The sequence below is a fragment of the Globicephala melas genome, unplaced genomic scaffold (genome assembly GCF_963455315.2).
Source record: "Globicephala melas unplaced genomic scaffold, mGloMel1.2 SCAFFOLD_309, whole genome shotgun sequence".
NCBI classification, from domain to species: Eukaryota; Metazoa; Chordata; class Mammalia; order Artiodactyla; family Delphinidae; genus Globicephala; species Globicephala melas.
The window spans coordinates 97641-115530 of NW_027207479.1; the positions used below are offsets into that span (position 1 = coordinate 97641).

General features: G+C 75.2%; 15 non-coding genes across 15 annotated transcripts; all 15 read right to left on the reverse strand.

Moving 5' to 3' along the window:
* Window positions 1-684: 684 nt before the first annotated feature.
* On the reverse strand, window positions 685-803 carry LOC132594692 (5S ribosomal RNA). Its single transcript, XR_009560861.1, has one exon. It is a non-coding gene; the product is annotated as a 5S ribosomal RNA (ribosomal RNA).
* A 932-nt stretch (window positions 804-1735) lies between these two features.
* Window positions 1736-1854, reverse strand: LOC132594694 (5S ribosomal RNA). Its single transcript, XR_009560863.1, has one exon. It is a non-coding gene; the product is annotated as a 5S ribosomal RNA (ribosomal RNA).
* Window positions 1855-2786: 932 nt separating this feature from the next.
* Window positions 2787-2905, reverse strand: LOC132594695 (5S ribosomal RNA). The gene has a single exon (XR_009560864.1). It is a non-coding gene; the product is annotated as a 5S ribosomal RNA (ribosomal RNA).
* Window positions 2906-3836: 931 nt separating this feature from the next.
* Window positions 3837-3955, reverse strand: LOC132594696 (5S ribosomal RNA). The gene has a single exon (XR_009560865.1). It is a non-coding gene; the product is annotated as a 5S ribosomal RNA (ribosomal RNA).
* A 932-nt stretch (window positions 3956-4887) lies between these two features.
* Window positions 4888-5006, reverse strand: LOC132594697 (5S ribosomal RNA). The gene has a single exon (XR_009560866.1). It is a non-coding gene; the product is annotated as a 5S ribosomal RNA (ribosomal RNA).
* Window positions 5007-5937: 931 nt separating this feature from the next.
* LOC132594698 (5S ribosomal RNA) lies at window positions 5938-6056 on the reverse strand. The gene has a single exon (XR_009560867.1). It is a non-coding gene; the product is annotated as a 5S ribosomal RNA (ribosomal RNA).
* Window positions 6057-6988: 932 nt separating this feature from the next.
* LOC132594699 (5S ribosomal RNA) lies at window positions 6989-7107 on the reverse strand. The gene has a single exon (XR_009560868.1). It is a non-coding gene; the product is annotated as a 5S ribosomal RNA (ribosomal RNA).
* Window positions 7108-9802: 2695 nt separating this feature from the next.
* Window positions 9803-9921, reverse strand: LOC132594700 (5S ribosomal RNA). Its single transcript, XR_009560869.1, has one exon. It is a non-coding gene; the product is annotated as a 5S ribosomal RNA (ribosomal RNA).
* A 932-nt stretch (window positions 9922-10853) lies between these two features.
* LOC132594701 (5S ribosomal RNA) lies at window positions 10854-10972 on the reverse strand. The gene has a single exon (XR_009560870.1). It is a non-coding gene; the product is annotated as a 5S ribosomal RNA (ribosomal RNA).
* Window positions 10973-11904: 932 nt separating this feature from the next.
* Window positions 11905-12023, reverse strand: LOC132594702 (5S ribosomal RNA). Its single transcript, XR_009560871.1, has one exon. It is a non-coding gene; the product is annotated as a 5S ribosomal RNA (ribosomal RNA).
* A 932-nt stretch (window positions 12024-12955) lies between these two features.
* On the reverse strand, window positions 12956-13074 carry LOC132594703 (5S ribosomal RNA). Its single transcript, XR_009560872.1, has one exon. It is a non-coding gene; the product is annotated as a 5S ribosomal RNA (ribosomal RNA).
* A 932-nt stretch (window positions 13075-14006) lies between these two features.
* On the reverse strand, window positions 14007-14125 carry LOC132594705 (5S ribosomal RNA). Its single transcript, XR_009560874.1, has one exon. It is a non-coding gene; the product is annotated as a 5S ribosomal RNA (ribosomal RNA).
* Window positions 14126-15057: 932 nt separating this feature from the next.
* LOC132594706 (5S ribosomal RNA) lies at window positions 15058-15176 on the reverse strand. Its single transcript, XR_009560875.1, has one exon. It is a non-coding gene; the product is annotated as a 5S ribosomal RNA (ribosomal RNA).
* Window positions 15177-16108: 932 nt separating this feature from the next.
* LOC132594707 (5S ribosomal RNA) lies at window positions 16109-16227 on the reverse strand. Its single transcript, XR_009560876.1, has one exon. It is a non-coding gene; the product is annotated as a 5S ribosomal RNA (ribosomal RNA).
* A 932-nt stretch (window positions 16228-17159) lies between these two features.
* On the reverse strand, window positions 17160-17278 carry LOC132594708 (5S ribosomal RNA). Its single transcript, XR_009560877.1, has one exon. It is a non-coding gene; the product is annotated as a 5S ribosomal RNA (ribosomal RNA).
* Window positions 17279-17890: the final 612 nt, after the last annotated feature.

The window sequence follows — 17890 nt, forward strand, 5'->3', positions numbered from 1 at the left end:
CGTGGCCCCGGAGGCTTCAGGGCCCGGGGCCCGCGGTCCCTTGGGCATCGGCCCTGCCCGCCCACGCGGCCCTAGGCGCAGCCCGGCCGCAGCCCGGGCCGGCCCTCCTGCCCGACAGCAGCTGGCCCGAAGCCACCGGGAGCCACCATTGAGTCGCCACGGCCCCTCAGCCCCGGCAAGGCCACCCTTGCCCCCACACCCCCCGCCGAGCTCAGGACCCCGCCCCTGGTGGCCGGCAGGCCCGGGGAAGCGGCCCCTGCCCTCGATCCCGCTCCCGCACCCGGCCGCGGTGACACGCCAGAGGGGCGGGGTGGGGGGGGGCTTTTGACGGAGGGAGCTGTGGAGGGACACACCGGCACACAGGTGGCGGCGCCGGGGCTGGGCGCCGGTGGGGGCGGCCAGGTGCAGGTCGAGGGGCTCGCGGGCCGAAAGGACGGCAACTGGGCCCGCGGCGGAGTCTGGGTCCGGGCCAGCCACCCCGGGAGCGTCTGGGGTGCGCCTGCCTTCCAGGGCCGCCTTCTGGCCGCCTGGCCGGCCGGGCCGGCGGGGAGCGACCCCGCCGGCGCGCGCCGTGGTGGGAGGGGCCTGAGGAGGTGGGGCCTGCAGCGGGGCCCGGCGGGGGCGGAGCCGGCGGCCCCCGCCGCGGGCGAGTAAAGGAGAAGGCGGGCGGAGCGGGAGGCAAAAAGCCTACAGCACCCGGTATTCCCAGGCGGTCTCCCATCCAAGTACTAACCAGGCCCGACCCTGCTTAGCTTCCGAGATCAGACGAGATCGGGCGCGTTCAGGGTGGTATGGCCGTAGACGGGGGCGGGGGGCCGCGGGCGGCCTCTTGAGGCCCAGTTTCGCTGGCGCTGGCGCCTTAACGCCAGCCTGGCGGCCGGCCCGCCCCGGCAGGGCCCCCTCGCCCGCCCAGGCAGGGGCAACGGAGGTCTCGGGTATCGGGCGGCGGCGGAGGGTTTGGCGACCACCTCCCAGCCCAGGGCGGCCGTGACCCAGCAAACCCTTCGGCGCTTGGCGCCCCGCCCAAGATCCCGCACGTCGCTCACAGGGACGTGGCCCCGGAGGCTTCAGGGCCCGGGGCCCGCGGTCCCTTGGGCATCGGCCCTGCCCGCCCACGCGGCCCTAGGCGCAGCCCGGCCGCAGCCCGGGCCGGCCCTCCTGCCCGACAGCAGCTGGCCCGAAGCCACCGGGAGCCACCAATGAGTCGCCACGGCCCCTCAGCCCCGGCAAGGCCACCCTTGCCCCCACACCCCCCGCCGAGCTCAGGACCCCGCCCCTGGTGGCCGGCAGGCCCGGGGAAGCGGCCCCTGCCCTCGATCCCGCTCCCGCACCCGGCCGCGGTGACACGCCAGAGGGGCGGGGTGGGGGGGGGCTTTTGTCGGAGGGAGCTGTGGAGGGACACACCGGCACACAGGTGGCGGCGCCGGGGCTGGGCGCCGGTGGGGGCGGCCAGGTGCAGGTCGAGGGGCTCGCGGGCCGAAAGGACGGCAACTGGGCCCGCGGCGGAGTCTGGGTCCGGGCCAGCCACCCCGGGAGCGTCTGGGGTGCGCCTGCCTTCCAGGGCCGCCTTCTGGCCGCCTGGCCGGCCGGGCCGGCGGGGAGCGACCCCGCCGGCGCGCGCCGTGGTGGGAGGGGCCTGAGGAGGTGGGGCCTGCAGCGGGGCCCGGCGGGGGCGGAGCCGGCGGCCCCCGCCGCGGGCGAGTAAAGGAGAAGGCGGGCGGAGCGGGAGGCAAAAAGCCTACAGCACCCGGTATTCCCAGGCGGTCTCCCATCCAAGTACTAACCAGGCCCGACCCTGCTTAGCTTCCGAGATCAGACGAGATCGGGCGCGTTCAGGGTGGTATGGCCGTAGACGGGGGCGGGGGGCCGCGGGCGGCCTCTTGAGGCCCAGTTTCGCTGGCGCTGGCGCCTTAACGCCAGCCTGGCGGCCGGCCCGCCCCGGCAGGGCCCCCTCGCCCGCCCAGGCAGGGGCAACGGAGGTCTCGGGTATCGGGCGGCGGCGGAGGGTTTGGCGACCACCTCCCAGCCCAGGGCGGCCGTGACCCAGCAAACCCTTCGGCGCTTGGCGCCCCGCCCAAGATCCCGCACGTCGCTCACAGGGACGTGGCCCCGGAGGCTTCAGGGCCCGGGGCCCGCGGTCCCTTGGGCATCGGCCCTGCCCGCCCACGCGGCCCTAGGCGCAGCCCGGCCGCAGCCCGGGCCGGCCCTCCTGCCCGACAGCAGCTGGCCCGAAGCCACCGGGAGCCACCATTGAGTCGCCACGGCCCCTCAGCCCCGGCAAGGCCACCCTTGCCCCCACACCCCCCGCCGAGCTCAGGACCCCGCCCCTGGTGGCCGGCAGGCCCGGGGAAGCGGCCCCTGCCCTCGATCCCGCTCCCGCACCCGGCCGCGGTGACACGCCAGAGGGGCGGGGTGGGGGGGGGCTTTTGTCAGAGGGAGCTGTGGAGGGACACACCGGCACACAGGTGGCGGCGCCGGGGCTGGGCGCCGGTGGGGGCGGCCAGGTGCAGGTCGAGGGGCTCGCGGGCCGAAAGGACGGCAACTGGGCCCGCGGCGGAGTCTGGGTCCGGGCCAGCCACCCCGGGAGCGTCTGGGGTGCGCCTGCCTTCCAGGGCCGCCTTCTGGCCGCCTGGCCGGCCGGGCCGGCGGGGAGCGACCCCGCCGGCGCGCGCCGTGGTGGGAGGGGCCTGAGGAGGTGGGGCCTGCAGCGGGGCCCGGCGGGGGCGGAGCCGGCGGCCCCCGCCGCGGGCGAGTAAAGGAGAAGGCGGGCGGAGCGGGAGGCAAAAAGCCTACAGCACCCGGTATTCCCAGGCGGTCTCCCATCCAAGTACTAACCAGGCCCGACCCTGCTTAGCTTCCGAGATCAGACGAGATCGGGCGCGTTCAGGGTGGTATGGCCGTAGACGGGGGCGGGGGGCCGCGGGCGGCCTCTTGAGGCCCAGTTTCGCTGGCGCTGGCGCCTTAACGCCAGCCTGGCGGCCGGCCCGCCCCGGCAGGGCCCCCTCGCCCGCCCAGGCAGGGGCAACGGAGGTCTCGGGTATCGGGCGGCGGCGGAGGGTTTGGCGACCACCTCCCAGCCCAGGGCGGCCGTGACCCAGCAAACCCTTCGGCGCTTGGCGCCCCGCCCAAGATCCCGCACGTCGCTCACAGGGACGTGGCCCCGGAGGCTTCAGGGCCCGGGGCCCGCGGTCCCTTGGGCATCGGCCCTGCCCGCCCACGCGGCCCTAGGCGCAGCCCGGCCGCAGCCCGGGCCGGCCCTCCTGCCCGACAGCAGCTGGCCCGAAGCCACCGGGAGCCACCATTGAGTCGCCACGGCCCCTCAGCCCCGGCAAGGCCACCCTTGCCCCCACACCCCCCGCCGAGCTCAGGACCCCGCCCCTGGTGGCCGGCAGGCCCGGGGAAGCGGCCCCTGCCCTCGATCCCGCTCCCGCACCCGGCCGCGGTGACACGCCAGAGGGGCGGGGTGGGGGGGGGCTTTTGTCGGAGGGAGCTGTGGAGGGACACACCGGCACACAGGTGGCGGCGCCGGGGTTGGGCGCCGGTGGGGGCGGCCAGGTGCAGGTCGAGGGGCTCGCGGGCCGAAAGGACGGCAACTGGGCCCGCGGCGGAGTCTGGGTCCGGGCCAGCCACCCCGGGAGCGTGTGGGGTGCGGCTGCCTTCCAGGGCCGCCTTCTGGCCGCCTGGCCGGCCGGGCCGGCGGGGAGCGACCCCGCCGGCGCGCGCCGTGGTGGGAGGGGCCTGAGGAGGTGGGGCCTGCAGCGGGGCCCGGCGGGGGCGGAGCCGGCGACCCCGCCGCGGGCGAGTAAAGGAGAAGGCGGGCGGAGCGGGAGGCAAAAAGCCTACAGCACCCGGTATTCCCAGGCGGTCTCCCATCCAAGTACTAACCAGGCCCGACCCTGCTTAGCTTCCGAGATCAGACGAGATCGGGCGCGTTCAGGGTGGTATGGCCGTAGACGGGGGCGGGGGGCCGCGGGCGGCCTCTTGAGGCCCAGTTTCGCTGGCGCTGGCGCCTTAACGCCAGCCTGGCGGCCGGCCCGCCCCGGCAGGGCCCCCTCGCCCGCCCAGGCAGGGGCAACGGAGGTCTCGGGTATCGGGCGGCGGCGGAGGGTTTGGCGACCACCTCCCAGCCCAGGGCGGCCGTGACCCAGCAAACCCTTCGGCGCTTGGCGCCCCGCCCAAGATCCCGCACGTCGCTCACAGGGACGTGGCCCCGGAGGCTTCAGGGCCCGGGGCCCGCGGTCCCTTGGGCATCGGCCCTGCCCGCCCACGCGGCCCTAGGCGCAGCCCGGCCGCCGCCCGGGCCGGCCCTCCTGCCCGACAGCAGCTGGCCCGAAGCCACCGGGAGCCACCATTGAGTCGCCACGGCCCCTCAGCCCCGGCAAGGCCACCCTTGCCCCCACACCCCCCGCCGAGCTCAGGACCCCGCCCCTGGTGGCCGGCAGGCCCGGGGAAGCGGCCCCTGCCCTCGATCCCGCTCCCGCACCCGGCCGCGGTGACACGCCAGAGGGGCGGGGTGGGGGGGGGCTTTTGTCGGAGGGAGCTGTGGAGGGACACACCGGCACACAGGTGGCGGCGCCGGGGCTGGGCGCCGGTGGGGGCGGCCAGGTGCAGGTCGAGGGGCTCGCGGGCCGAAAGGACGGCAACTGGGCCCGCGGCGGAGTCTGGGTCCGGGCCAGCCACCCCGGGAGCGTCTGGGGTGCGCCTGCCTTCCAGGGCCGCCTTCTGGCCGCCTGGCCGGCCGGGCCGGCGGGGAGCGACCCCGCCGGCGCGCGCCGTGGTGGGAGGGGCCTGAGGAGGTGGGACCTGCAGCGGGGCCCGGCGGGGGCGGAGCCGGCGGCCCCCGCCGCGGGCGAGTAAAGGAGAAGGCGGGCGGAGCGGGAGGCAAAAAGCCTACAGCACCCGGTATTCCCAGGCGGTCTCCCATCCAAGTACTAACCAGGCCCGACCCTGCTTAGCTTCCGAGATCAGACGAGATCGGGCGCGTTCAGGGTGGTATGGCCGTAGACGGGGGCGGGGGGCCGCGGGCGGCCTCTTGAGGCCCAGTTTCGCTGGCGCTGGCGCCTTAACGCCAGCCTGGCGGCCGGCCCGCCCCGGCAGGGCCCCCTCGCCCGCCCAGGCAGGGGCAACGGAGGTCTCGGGTATCGGGCGGCGGCGGAGGGTTTGGCGACCACCTCCCAGCCCAGGGCGGCCGTGACCCAGCAAACCCTTCGGCGCTTGGCGCCCCGCCCAAGATCCCGCACGTCGCTCACAGGGACGTGGCCCCGGAGGCTTCAGGGCCCGGGGCCCGCGGTCCCTTGGGCATCGGCCCTGCCCGCCCACGCGGCCCTAGGCGCAGCCCGGCCGCAGCCCGGGCCGGCCCTCCTGCCCGACAGCAGCTGGCCCGAAGCCACCGGGAGCCACCATTGAGTCGCCACGGCCCCTCAGCCCCGGCAAGGCCACCCTTGCCCCCACACCCCCCGCCGAGCTCAGGACCCCGCCCCTGGTGGCCGGCAGGCCCGGGGAAGCGGCCCCTGCCCTCGATCCCGCTCCCGCACCCGGCCGCGGTGACACGCCAGAGGGGCGGGGTGGGGGGGGGCTTTTGTCAGAGGGAGCTGTGGAGGGACACACCGGCACACAGGTGGCGGCGCCGGGGTTGGGCGCCGGTGGGGGCGGCCAGGTGCAGGTCGAGGGGCTCGCGGGCCGAAAGGACGGCAACTGGGCCCGCGGCGGAGTCTGGGTCCGGGCCAGCCACCCCGGGAGCGTGTGGGGTGCGGCTGCCTTCCAGGGCCGCCTTCTGGCCGCCTGGCCGGCCGGGCCGGCGGGGAGCGACCCCGCCGGCGCGCGCCGTGGTGGGAGGGGCCTGAGGAGGTGGGGCCTGCAGCGGGGCCCGGCGGGGGCGGAGCCGGCGACCCCGCCGCGGGCGAGTAAAGGAGAAGGCGGGCGGAGCGGGAGGCAAAAAGCCTACAGCACCCGGTATTCCCAGGCGGTCTCCCATCCAAGTACTAACCAGGCCCGACCCTGCTTAGCTTCCGAGATCAGACGAGATCGGGCGCGTTCAGGGTGGTATGGCCGTAGACGGGGGCGGGGGGCCGCGGGCGGCCTCTTGAGGCCCAGTTTCGCTGGCGCTGGCGCCTTAACGCCAGCCTGGCGGCCGGCCCGCCCCGGCAGGGCCCCCTCGCCCGCCCAGGCAGGGGCAACGGAGGTCTCGGGTATCGGGCGGCGGCGGAGGGTTTGGCGACCACCTCCCAGCCCAGGGCGGCCGTGACCCAGCAAACCCTTCGGCGCTTGGCGCCCCGCCCAAGATCCCGCACGTCGCTCACAGGGACGTGGCCCCGGAGGCTTCAGGGCCCGGGGCCCGCGGTCCCTTGGGCATCGGCCCTGCCCGCCCACGCGGCCCTAGGCGCAGCCCGGCCGCAGCCCGGGCCGGCCCTCCTGCCCGACAGCAGCTGGCCCGAAGCCACCGGGAGCCACCATTGAGTCGCCACGGCCCCTCAGCCCCGGCAAGGCCACCCTTGCCCCCACACCCCCCGCCGAGCTCAGGACCCCGCCCCTGGTGGCCGGCAGGCCCGGGGAAGCGGCCCCTGCCCTCGATCCCGCTCCCGCACCCGGCCGCGGTGACACGCCAGAGGGGCGGGGTGGGGGGGGGCTTTTGTCGGAGGGAGCTGTGGAGGGACACACCGGCACACAGGTGGCGGCGCCGGGGCTGGGCGCCGGTGGGGGCGGCCAGGTGCAGGTCGAGGGGCTCGCGGGCCGAAAGGACGGCAACTGGGCCCGCGGCGGAGTCTGGGTCCGGGCCAGCCACCCCGGGAGCGTCTGGGGTGCGGCTGCCTTCCAGGGCCGCCTTCTGGCCGCCTGGCCGGCCGGGCCGGCGGGGAGCGACCCCGCCGGCGCGCGCCGTGGTGGGAGGGGCCTGAGGAGGTGGGGCCTGCAGCGGGGCCCGGCGGGGGCGGAGCCGGCGGCCCCCGCCGCGGGCGAGTAAAGGAGAAGGCGGGCGGAGCGGGAGGCAAAAAGCCTACAGCACCCGGTATTCCCAGGCGGTCTCCCATCCAAGTACTAACCAGGCCCGACCCTGCTTAGCTTCCGAGATCAGACGAGATCGGGCGCGTTCAGGGTGGTATGGCCGTAGACGGGGGCGGGGTCCGCGGGCGGCCTCTTGAGGCCCAGTTTCGCTGGCGCTGGCGCCTTAACGCCAGCCTGGCGGCCGGCCCGCCCCGGCAGGGCCCCCTCGCCCGCCCAGGCAGGGGCAACGGAGGTCTCGGGTATCGGGCGGCGGCGGAGGGTTTGGCGACCACCTCCCAGCCCAGGGCGGCCGTGACCCAGCAAACCCTTCGGCGCTTGGCGCCCCGCCCAAGATCCCGCACGTCGCTCACAGGGACGTGGCCCCGGAGGCTTCAGGGCCCGGGGCCCGCGGTCCCTTGGGCATCGGCCCTGCCCGCCCACGCGGCCCTAGGCGCAGCCCGGCCGCAGCCCGGGCCGGCCCTCCTGCCCGACAGCAGCTGGCCCGAAGCCACCGGGAGCCACCATTGAGTCGCCACGGCCCCTCAGCCCCGGCAAGGCCACCCTTGCCCCCACACCCCCCGCCGAGCTCAGGACCCCGCCCCTGGTGGCCGGCAGGCCCGGGGAAGCGGCCCCTGCCCTCGATCCCGCTCCCGCACCCGGCCGCGGTGACACGCCAGAGGGGCGGGGTGGGGGGGGGCTTTTGACGGAGGGAGCTGTGGAGGGACATACCGGCACACAGGTGGCGGCGCCGGGGCTGGGCGCCGGTGGGGGCGGCCAGGTGCAGGTCGAGGGGCTCGCGGGCCGAAAGGACGGCAACTGGGCCCATGGCGGAGTCTGGGTCTGGAGGGCTCTGAGCCTCCATCCGCTCTGTTGCCTCGGGTCTACCGGCCCGACGCCTGGTAGCGCGACACCCCACCGGCCCACAGACGTAGCCTCCCCAGCTGTGCTCACAGCGAGTCCAACCGCAGCCTGCATCCCTCCACGGGACACTTGGATTACTCCCGCGATCCCCACGAGGTGCGGCACCCGGCGGCCGAATGGGCTGAGATCCTGCCCTTGCGGCGCCCTGTGGCCACCTCCGCCTCCCTCACGGTACTGGCCGAGGCCTCGGACCAGCGGGCCCCGGCTCCCAGCTCAGCGCTGCTCCTCCGCCCCTCTCACCTCCTGCCCGACGTCCAGGCTACCGAGCACCCTCCACCCCCGCCCACCTTCATGCCACTCAGCCGGAACCCGGGAGGCAATGCCAACTACCAGGTGTATGACAGTCTGGTGCTGAAGCGGCAACCGCAGGAGGGCCAAGCGCGGGCCAACTCGCTGCTACCTTCCACCTCGGCCTCCAGGCCCTCTCTGCACGGGAGCCAGACTGGGAAAATGAACTTACCAGCAGCAAGTGGGGGCAGGGGCAGGGGGCGGCAGGGCATGGAGAGAGGAATAAAGAGCGCCAGAGTCCAGGAAACATTGGTGGTCTGTGGCTTGGAAGCGCCACTCCTTCTGCCAGCCTGGGTCCCTGCGCTTGGCTTCCTGCAATAAGAAGCCAGTGTCCCCTTCTTGGCCTGAGGGTCCCTTTGGTTTAGTGGCCACAGTTCTGCCAGCAGGCCCCTCCTGGTCCTATACCATGCACTAAGTATATCTGCAGCTGCAGACTCCAAACCCCTGGTCTCTGGGCACCTCCTCTGTGTCTCAGCTGTCCCTGTCCACAGAGAGCCTCATACAAGAAGTTGCTTCCAAACTGGGAGGTTCCACATCTGGGCAGGTCCAGCTCCAGGCCCAGTGAAGGGCATGAAGAAGGCTGAGGCTCTGGACTCCAGCCAGGCCTTCAGCAGGCCTCTGAGGCCAAGGTCTTCCTAGTCTCAAGAGGGGCCAAGAGACGCAATGTGTCATTTGAACAAGTGAGTCAGCGGGCGGTGAGCGAATGAATGACCGCTCGAGGGGATGTATGCCGGCCACCGGGCCCTGTTTGACTGTCCAGGCTCAGCTTACCTGACCCTGGTTACCAGGGAATGCCACTCTGGGCCCTCCTTTTCATCCCCCTCCCTCACTGTGACCTCACCACCTGCCCCATTATGACCCAGTCTGGCTCCCAGTTAAAACTGGAGGGCAGAGGGCCCAGGCAGTCCTGGGACCAACGGCCATGGGTGAGCGAAACTACTACCGAGCCGAGCCGTTCACTGGCCCCATCCCCAGGAAATGCCAGGAGCAAGGATACTCAATTCTTCTGATCCCGGTCAGCTTCATCTTGCTCAACGTGGGGATCAACATGGTGACTATGGTCAGGGCAGGATCTGTGCAGCGCGGTTGGGGGAGCCCTGGGGTCTTGAAGGGGCTGAGGTGGGAGGGCTGCTGGGGTGTGACCGGGACAAGGGTTGGATTTCAGGGCTCACCCTGCTCCCGGCCTCCCCCCTCCCCTTCTTGCCTCAACTCTGGAGGCATCTGAAGAGATTCTTGCGGGCACTTTTCAATCGTATTTTCCACAAAGGTGAGTGGGCGCCGGCGTGGGTTCAGGGGATGTGGGCCTGTCCCCTTTCTTCTATCCCTGCCTTGATTCTCAGCCCCTCAGGAACCCAGGCCCTGACCCATCTCGCCTTTCCCCACAGACAAGCAAGCCAGCTGTGTAGGCACCCATCGCATGTGCATGCGCTGCTCCGTGGATCCCAAGAACCTGTGCTCAAGAGTTTCTTCCCACTTCTGCCATCGCCCAAGCTTCCTGCTCGGGCAGGTAAACCCACCTTGACTACTGCCTGCAGCGGGGCTCGGCGGGGGCGGAGCCGGCGGCCCCCCCGCCGCGGGCGAGTAAAGGAGAAGGCGGGCGGAGCGGGAGGCAAAAAGCCTACAGCACCCGGTATTCCCAGGCGGTCTCCCATCCAAGTACTAACCAGGCCCGACCCTGCTTAGCTTCCGAGATCAGACGAGATCGGGCGCGTTCAGGGTGGTATGGCCGTAGACGGGGGCGGGGGGCCGCGGGCGGCCTCTTGAGGCCCAGTTTCGCTGGCGCTGGCGCCTTAACGCCAGCCTGGCGGCCGGCCCGCCCCGGCAGGGCCCCCTCGCCCGCCCAGGCAGGGGCAACGGAGGTCTCGGGTATCGGGCGGCGGCGGAGGGTTTGGCGACCACCTCCCAGCCCAGGGCGGCCGTGACCCAGCAAACCCTTCGGCGCTTGGCGCCCCGCCCAAGATCCCGCACGTCGCTCACAGGGACGTGGCCCCGGAGGCTTCAGGGCCCGGGGCCCGCGGTCCCTTGGGCATCGGCCCTGCCCGCCCACGCGGCCCTAGGCGCAGCCCGGCCGCAGCCCGGGCCGGCCCTCCTGCCCGACAGCAGCTGGCCCGAAGCCACCGGGAGCCACCATTGAGTCGCCACGGCCCCTCAGCCCCGGCAAGGCCACCCTTGCCCCCACACCCCCCGCCGAGCTCAGGACCCCGCCCCTGGTGGCCGGCAGGCCCGGGGAAGCGGCCCCTGCCCTCGATCCCGCTCCCGCACCCGGCCGCGGTGACACGCCAGAGGGGCGGGGTGGGGGGGGGCTTTTGTCAGAGGGAGCTGTGGAGGGACACACCGGCACACAGGTGGCGGCGCCGGGGCTGGGCGCCGGTGGGGGCGGCCAGGTGCAGGTCGAGGGGCTCGCGGGCCGAAAGGACGGCAACTGGGCCCGCGGCGGAGTCTGGGTCCGGGCCAGCCACCCCGGGAGCGTCTGGGGTGCGCCTGCCTTCCAGGGCCGCCTTCTGGCCGCCTGGCCGGCCGGGCCGGCGGGGAGCGACCCCGCCGGCGCGCGCCGTGGTGGGAGGGGCCTGAGGAGGTGGGGCCTGCAGCGGGGCCCGGCGGGGGCGGAGCCGGCGGCCCCCGCCGCGGGCGAGTAAAGGAGAAGGCGGGCGGAGCGGGAGGCAAAAAGCCTACAGCACCCGGTATTCCCAGGCGGTCTCCCATCCAAGTACTAACCAGGCCCGACCCTGCTTAGCTTCCGAGATCAGACGAGATCGGGCGCGTTCAGGGTGGTATGGCCGTAGACGGGGGCGGGGGGCCGCGGGCGGCCTCTTGAGGCCCAGTTTCGCTGGCGCTGGCGCCTTAACGCCAGCCTGGCGGCCGGCCCGCCCCGGCAGGGCCCCCTCGCCCGCCCAGGCAGGGGCAACGGAGGTCTCGGGTATCGGGCGGCGGCGGAGGGTTTGGCGACCACCTCCCAGCCCAGGGCGGCCGTGACCCAGCAAACCCTTCGGCGCTTGGCGCCCCGCCCAAGATCCCGCACGTCGCTCACAGGGACGTGGCCCCGGAGGCTTCAGGGCCCGGGGCCCGCGGTCCCTTGGGCATCGGCCCTGCCCGCCCACGCGGCCCTAGGCGCAGCCCGGCCGCAGCCCGGGCCGGCCCTCCTGCCCGACAGCAGCTGGCCCGAAGCCACCGGGAGCCACCATTGAGTCGCCACGGCCCCTCAGCCCCGGCAAGGCCACCCTTGCCCCCACACCCCCCGCCGAGCTCAGGACCCCGCCCCTGGTGGCCGGCAGGCCCGGGGAAGCGGCCCCTGCCCTCGATCCCGCTCCCGCACCCGGCCGCGGTGACACGCCAGAGGGGCGGGGTGGGGGGGGGCTTTTGTCGGAGGGAGCTGTGGAGGGACACACCGGCACACAGGTGGCGGCGCCGGGGCTGGGCGCCGGTGGGGGCGGCCAGGTGCAGGTCGAGGGGCTCGCGGGCCGAAAGGACGGCAACTGGGCCCGCGGCGGAGTCTGGGTCCGGGCCAGCCACCCCGGGAGCGTCTGGGGTGCGCCTGCCTTCCAGGGCCGCCTTCTGGCCGCCTGGCCGGCCGGGCCGGCGGGGAGCGACCCCGCCGGCGCGCGCCGTGGTGGGAGGGGCCTGAGGAGGTGGGGCCTGCAGCGGGGCCCGGCGGGGGCGGAGCCGGCGGCCCCCGCCGCGGGCGAGTAAAGGAGAAGGCGGGCGGAGCGGGAGGCAAAAAGCCTACAGCACCCGGTATTCCCAGGCGGTCTCCCATCCAAGTACTAACCAGGCCCGACCCTGCTTAGCTTCCGAGATCAGACGAGATCGGGCGCGTTCAGGGTGGTATGGCCGTAGACGGGGGCGGGGGGCCGCGGGCGGCCTCTTGAGGCCCAGTTTCGCTGGCGCTGGCGCCTTAACGCCAGCCTGGCGGCCGGCCCGCCCCGGCAGGGCCCCCTCGCCCGCCCAGGCAGGGGCAACGGAGGTCTCGGGTATCGGGCGGCGGCGGAGGGTTTGGCGACCACCTCCCAGCCCAGGGCGGCCGTGACCCAGCAAACCCTTCGGCGCTTGGCGCCCCGCCCAAGATCCCGCACGTCGCTCACAGGGACGTGGCCCCGGAGGCTTCAGGGCCCGGGGCCCGCGGTCCCTTGGGCATCGGCCCTGCCCGCCCACGCGGCCCTAGGCGCAGCCCGGCCGCAGCCCGGGCCGGCCCTCCTGCCCGACAGCAGCTGGCCCGAAGCCACCGGGAGCCACCATTGAGTCGCCACGGCCCCTCAGCCCCGGCAAGGCCACCCTTGCCCCCACACCCCCCGCCGAGCTCAGGACCCCGCCCCTGGTGGCCGGCAGGCCCGGGGAAGCGGCCCCTGCCCTCGATCCCGCTCCCGCACCCGGCCGCGGTGACACGCCAGAGGGGCGGGGTGGGGGGGGGCTTTTGTCGGAGGGAGCTGTGGAGGGACACACCGGCACACAGGTGGCGGCGCCGGGGTTGGGCGCCGGTGGGGGCGGCCAGGTGCAGGTCGAGGGGCTCGCGGGCCGAAAGGACGGCAACTGGGCCCGCGGCGGAGTCTGGGTCCGGGCCAGCCACCCCGGGAGCGTCTGGGGTGCGCCTGCCTTCCAGGGCCGCCTTCTGGCCGCCTGGCCGGCCGGGCCGGCGGGGAGCGACCCCGCCGGCGCGCGCCGTGGTGGGAGGGGCCTGAGGAGGTGGGGCCTGCAGCGGGGCCCGGCGGGGGCGGAGCCGGCGGCCCCCGCCGCGGGCGAGTAAAGGAGAAGGCGGGCGGAGCGGGAGGCAAAAAGCCTACAGCACCCGGTATTCCCAGGCGGTCTCCCATCCAAGTACTAACCAGGCCCGACCCTGCTTAGCTTCCGAGATCAGACGAGATCGGGCGCGTTCAGGGTGGTATGGCCGTAGACGGGGGCGGGGGGCCGCGGGCGGCCTCTTGAGGCCCAGTTTCGCTGGCGCTGGCGCCTTAACGCCAGCCTGGCGGCCGGCCCGCCCCGGCAGGGCCCCCTCGCCCGCCCAGGCAGGGGCAACGGAGGTCTCGGGTATCGGGCGGCGGCGGAGGGTTTGGCGACCACCTCCCAGCCCAGGGCGGCCGTGACCCAGCAAACCCTTCGGCGCTTGGCGCCCCGCCCAAGATCCCGCACGTCGCTCACAGGGACGTGGCCCCGGAGGCTTCAGGGCCCGGGGCCCGCGGTCCCTTGGGCATCGGCCCTGCCCGCCCACGCGGCCCTAGGCGCAGCCCGGCCGCAGCCCGGGCCGGCCCTCCTGCCCGACAGCAGCTGGCCCGAAGCCACCGGGAGCCACCATTGAGTCGCCACGGCCCCTCAGCCCCGGCAAGGCCACCCTTGCCCCCACACCCCCCGCCGAGCTCAGGACCCCGCCCCTGGTGGCCGGCAGGCCCGGGGAAGCGGCCCCTGCCCTCGATCCCGCTCCCGCACCCGGCCGCGGTGACACACCAGAGGGGCGGGGTGGGGGGGGGCTTTTGTCGGAGGGAGCTGTGGAGGGACACACCGGCACACAGGTGGCGGCGCCGGGGTTGGGCGCCGGTGGGGGCGGCCAGGTGCAGGTCGAGGGGCTCGCGGGCCGAAAGGACGGCAACTGGGCCCGCGGCGGAGTCTGGGTCCGGGCCAGCCACCCCGGGAGCGTCTGGGGTGCGGCTGCCTTCCAGGGCCGCCTTCTGGCCGCCTGGCCGGCCGGGCCGGCGGGGAGCGACCCCGCCGGCGCGCGCCGTGGTGGGAGGGGCCTGAGGAGGTGGGGCCTGCAGCGGGGCCCGGCGGGGGCGGAGCCGGCGGCCCCCGCCGCGGGCGAGTAAAGGAGAAGGCGGGCGGAGCGGGAGGCAAAAAGCCTACAGCACCCGGTATTCCCAGGCGGTCTCCCATCCAAGTACTAACCAGGCCCGACCCTGCTTAGCTTCCGAGATCAGACGAGATCGGGCGCGTTCAGGGTGGTATGGCCGTAGACGGGGGCGGGGGGCCGCGGGCGGCCTCTTGAGGCCCAGTTTCGCTGGCGCTGGCGCCTTAACGCCAGCCTGGCGGCCGGCCCGCCCCGGCAGGGCCCCCTCGCCCGCCCAGGCAGGGGCAACGGAGGTCTCGGGTATCGGGCGGCGGCGGAGGGTTTGGCGACCACCTCCCAGCCCAGGGCGGCCGTGACCCAGCAAACCCTTCGGCGCTTGGCGCCCCGCCCAAGATCCCGCACGTCGCTCACAGGGACGTGGCCCCGGAGGCTTCAGGGCCCGGGGCCCGCGGTCCCTTGGGCATCGGCCCTGCCCGCCCACGCGGCCCTAGGCGCAGCCCGGCCGCAGCCCGGGCCGGCCCTCCTGCCCGACAGCAGCTGGCCCGAAGCCACCGGGAGCCACCATTGAGTCGCCACGGCCCCTCAGCCCCGGCAAGGCCACCCTTGCCCCCACACCCCCCGCCGAGCTCAGGACCCCGCCCCTGGTGGCCGGCAGGCCCGGGGAAGCGGCCCCTGCCCTCGATCCCGCTCCCGCACCCGGCCGCGGTGACACGCCAGAGGGGCGGGGTGGGGGGGGGCTTTTGACGGAGGGAGCTGTGGAGGGACACACCGGCACACAGGTGGCGGCGCCGGGGCTGGGCGCCGGTGGGGGCGGCCAGGTGCAGGTCGAGGGGCTCGCGGGCCGAAAGGACGGCAACTGGGCCCGCGGCGGAGTCTGGGTCCGGGCCAGCCACCCCGGGAGCGTCTGGGGTGCGCCTGCCTTCCAGGGCCGCCTTCTGGCCGCCTGGCCGGCCGGGCCGGCGGGGAGCGACCCCGCCGGCGCGCGCCGTGGTGGGAGGGGCCTGAGGAGGTGGGGCCTGCAGCGGGGCCCGGCGGGGGCGGAGCCGGCGGCCCCCGCCGCGGGCGAGTAAAGGAGAAGGCGGGCGGAGCGGGAGGCAAAAAGCCTACAGCACCCGGTATTCCCAGGCGGTCTCCCATCCAAGTACTAACCAGGCCCGACCCTGCTTAGCTTCCGAGATCAGACGAGATCGGGCGCGTTCAGGGTGGTATGGCCGTAGACGGGGGCGGGGGGCCGCGGGCGGCCTCTTGAGGCCCAGTTTCGCTGGCGCTGGCGCCTTAACGCCAGCCTGGCGGCCGGCCCGCCCCGGCAGGGCCCCCTCGCCCGCCCAGGCAGGGGCAACGGAGGTCTCGGGTATCGGGCGGCGGCGGAGGGTTTGGCGACCACCTCCCAGCCCAGGGCGGCCGTGACCCAGCAAACCCTTCGGCGCTTGGCGCCCCGCCCAAGATCCCGCACGTCGCTCACAGGGACGTGGCCCCGGAGGCTTCAGGGCCCGGGGCCCGCGGTCCCTTGGGCATCGGCCCTGCCCGCCCACGCGGCCCTAGGCGCAGCCCGGCCGCAGCCCGGGCCGGCCCTCCTGCCCGACAGCAGCTGGCCCGAAGCCACCGGGAGCCACCATTGAGTCGCCACGGCCCCTCAGCCCCGGCAAGGCCACCCTTGCCCCCACACCCCCCGCCGAGCTCAGGACCCCGCCCCTGGTGGCCGGCAGGCCCGGGGAAGCGGCCCCTGCCCTCGATCCCGCTCCCGCACCCGGCCGCGGTGACACGCCAGAGGGGCGGGGTGGGGGGGGGCTTTTGACGGAGGGAGCTGTGGAGGGACACACCGGCACACAGGTGGCGGCGCCGGGGCTGGGCGCCGGTGGGGGCGGCCAGGTGCAGGTCGAGGGGCTCGCGGGCCGAAAGGACGGCAACTGGGCCCGCGGCGGAGTCTGGGTCCGGGCCAGCCACCCCGGGAGCGTCTGGGGTGCGCCTGCCTTCCAGGGCCGCCTTCTGGCCGCCTGGCCGGCCGGGCCGGCGGGGAGCGACCCCGCCGGCGCGCGCCGTGGTGGGAGGGGCCTGAGGAGGTGGGGCCTGCAGCGGGGCCCGGCGGGGGCGGAGCCGGCGGCCCCCGCCGCGGGCGAGTAAAGGAGAAGGCGGGCGGAGCGGGAGGCAAAAAGCCTACAGCACCCGGTATTCCCAGGCGGTCTCCCATCCAAGTACTAACCAGGCCCGACCCTGCTTAGCTTCCGAGATCAGACGAGATCGGGCGCGTTCAGGGTGGTATGGCCGTAGACGGGGGCGGGGGGCCGCGGGCGGCCTCTTGAGGCCCAGTTTCGCTGGCGCTGGCGCCTTAACGCCAGCCTGGCGGCCGGCCCGCCCCGGCAGGGCCCCCTCGCCCGCCCAGGCAGGGGCAACGGAGGTCTCGGGTATCGGGCGGCGGCGGAGGGTTTGGCGACCACCTCCCAGCCCAGGGCGGCCGTGACCCAGCAAACCCTTCGGCGCTTGGCGCCCCGCCCAAGATCCCGCACGTCGCTCACAGGGACGTGGCCCCGGAGGCTTCAGGGCCCGGGGCCCGCGGTCCCTTGGGCATCGGCCCTGCCCGCCCACGCGGCCCTAGGCGCAGCCCGGCCGCAGCCCGGGCCGGCCCTCCTGCCCGACAGCAGCTGGCCCGAAGCCACCGGGAGCCACCAATGAGTCGCCACGGCCCCTCAGCCCCGGCAAGGCCACCCTTGCCCCCACACCCCCCGCCGAGCTCAGGACCCCGCCCCTGGTGGCCGGCAGGCCCGGGGAAGCGGCCCCTGCCCTCGATCCCGCTCCCGCACCCGGCCGCGGTGACACGCCAGAGGGGCGGGGTGGGGGGGGGCTTTTGTCGGAGGGAGCTGTGGAGGGACACACCGGCACACAGGTGGCGGCGCCGGGGCTGGGCGCCGGTGGGGGCGGCCAGGTGCAGGTCGAGGGGCTCGCGGGCCGAAAGGACGGCAACTGGGCCCGCGGCGGAGTCTGGGTCCGGGCCAGCCACCCCGGGAGCGTCTGGGGTGCGCCTGCCTTCCAGGGCCGCCTTCTGGCCGCCTGGCCGGCCGGGCCGGCGGGGAGCGACCCCGCCGGCGCGCGCCGTGGTGGGAGGGGCCTGAGGAGGTGGGGCCTGCAGCGGGGCCCGGCGGGGGCGGAGCCGGCGGCCCCCGCCGCGGGCGAGTAAAGGAGAAGGCGGGCGGAGCGGGAGGCAAAAAGCCTACAGCACCCGGTATTCCCAGGCGGTCTCCCATCCAAGTACTAACCAGGCCCGACCCTGCTTAGCTTCCGAGATCAGACGAGATCGGGCGCGTTCAGGGTGGTATGGCCGTAGACGGGGGCGGGGGGCCGCGGGCGGCCTCTTGAGGCCCAGTTTCGCTGGCGCTGGCGCCTTAACGCCAGCCTGGCGGCCGGCCCGCCCCGGCAGGGCCCCCTCGCCCGCCCAGGCAGGGGCAACGGAGGTCTCGGGTATCGGGCGGCGGCGGAGGGTTTGGCGACCACCTCCCAGCCCAGGGCGGCCGTGACCCAGCAAACCCTTCGGCGCTTGGCGCCCCGCCCAAGATCCCGCACGTCGCTCACAGGGACGTGGCCCCGGAGGCTTCAGGGCCCGGGGCCCGCGGTCCCTTGGGCATCGGCCCTGCCCGCCCACGCGGCCCTAGGCGCAGCCCGGCCGCAGCCCGGGCCGGCCCTCCTGCCCGACAGCAGCTGGCCCGAAGCCACCGGGAGCCACCATTGAGTCGCCACGGCCCCTCAGCCCCGGCAAGGCCACCCTTGCCCCCACACCCCCCGCCGAGCTCAGGACCCCGCCCCTGGTGGCCGGCAGGCCCGGGGAAGCGGCCCCTGCCCTCGATCCCGCTCCCGCACCCGGCCGCGGTGACACGCCAGAGGGGCGGGGTGGGGGGGGGCTTTTGTCAGAGGGAGCTGTGGAGGGACACACCGGCACACAGG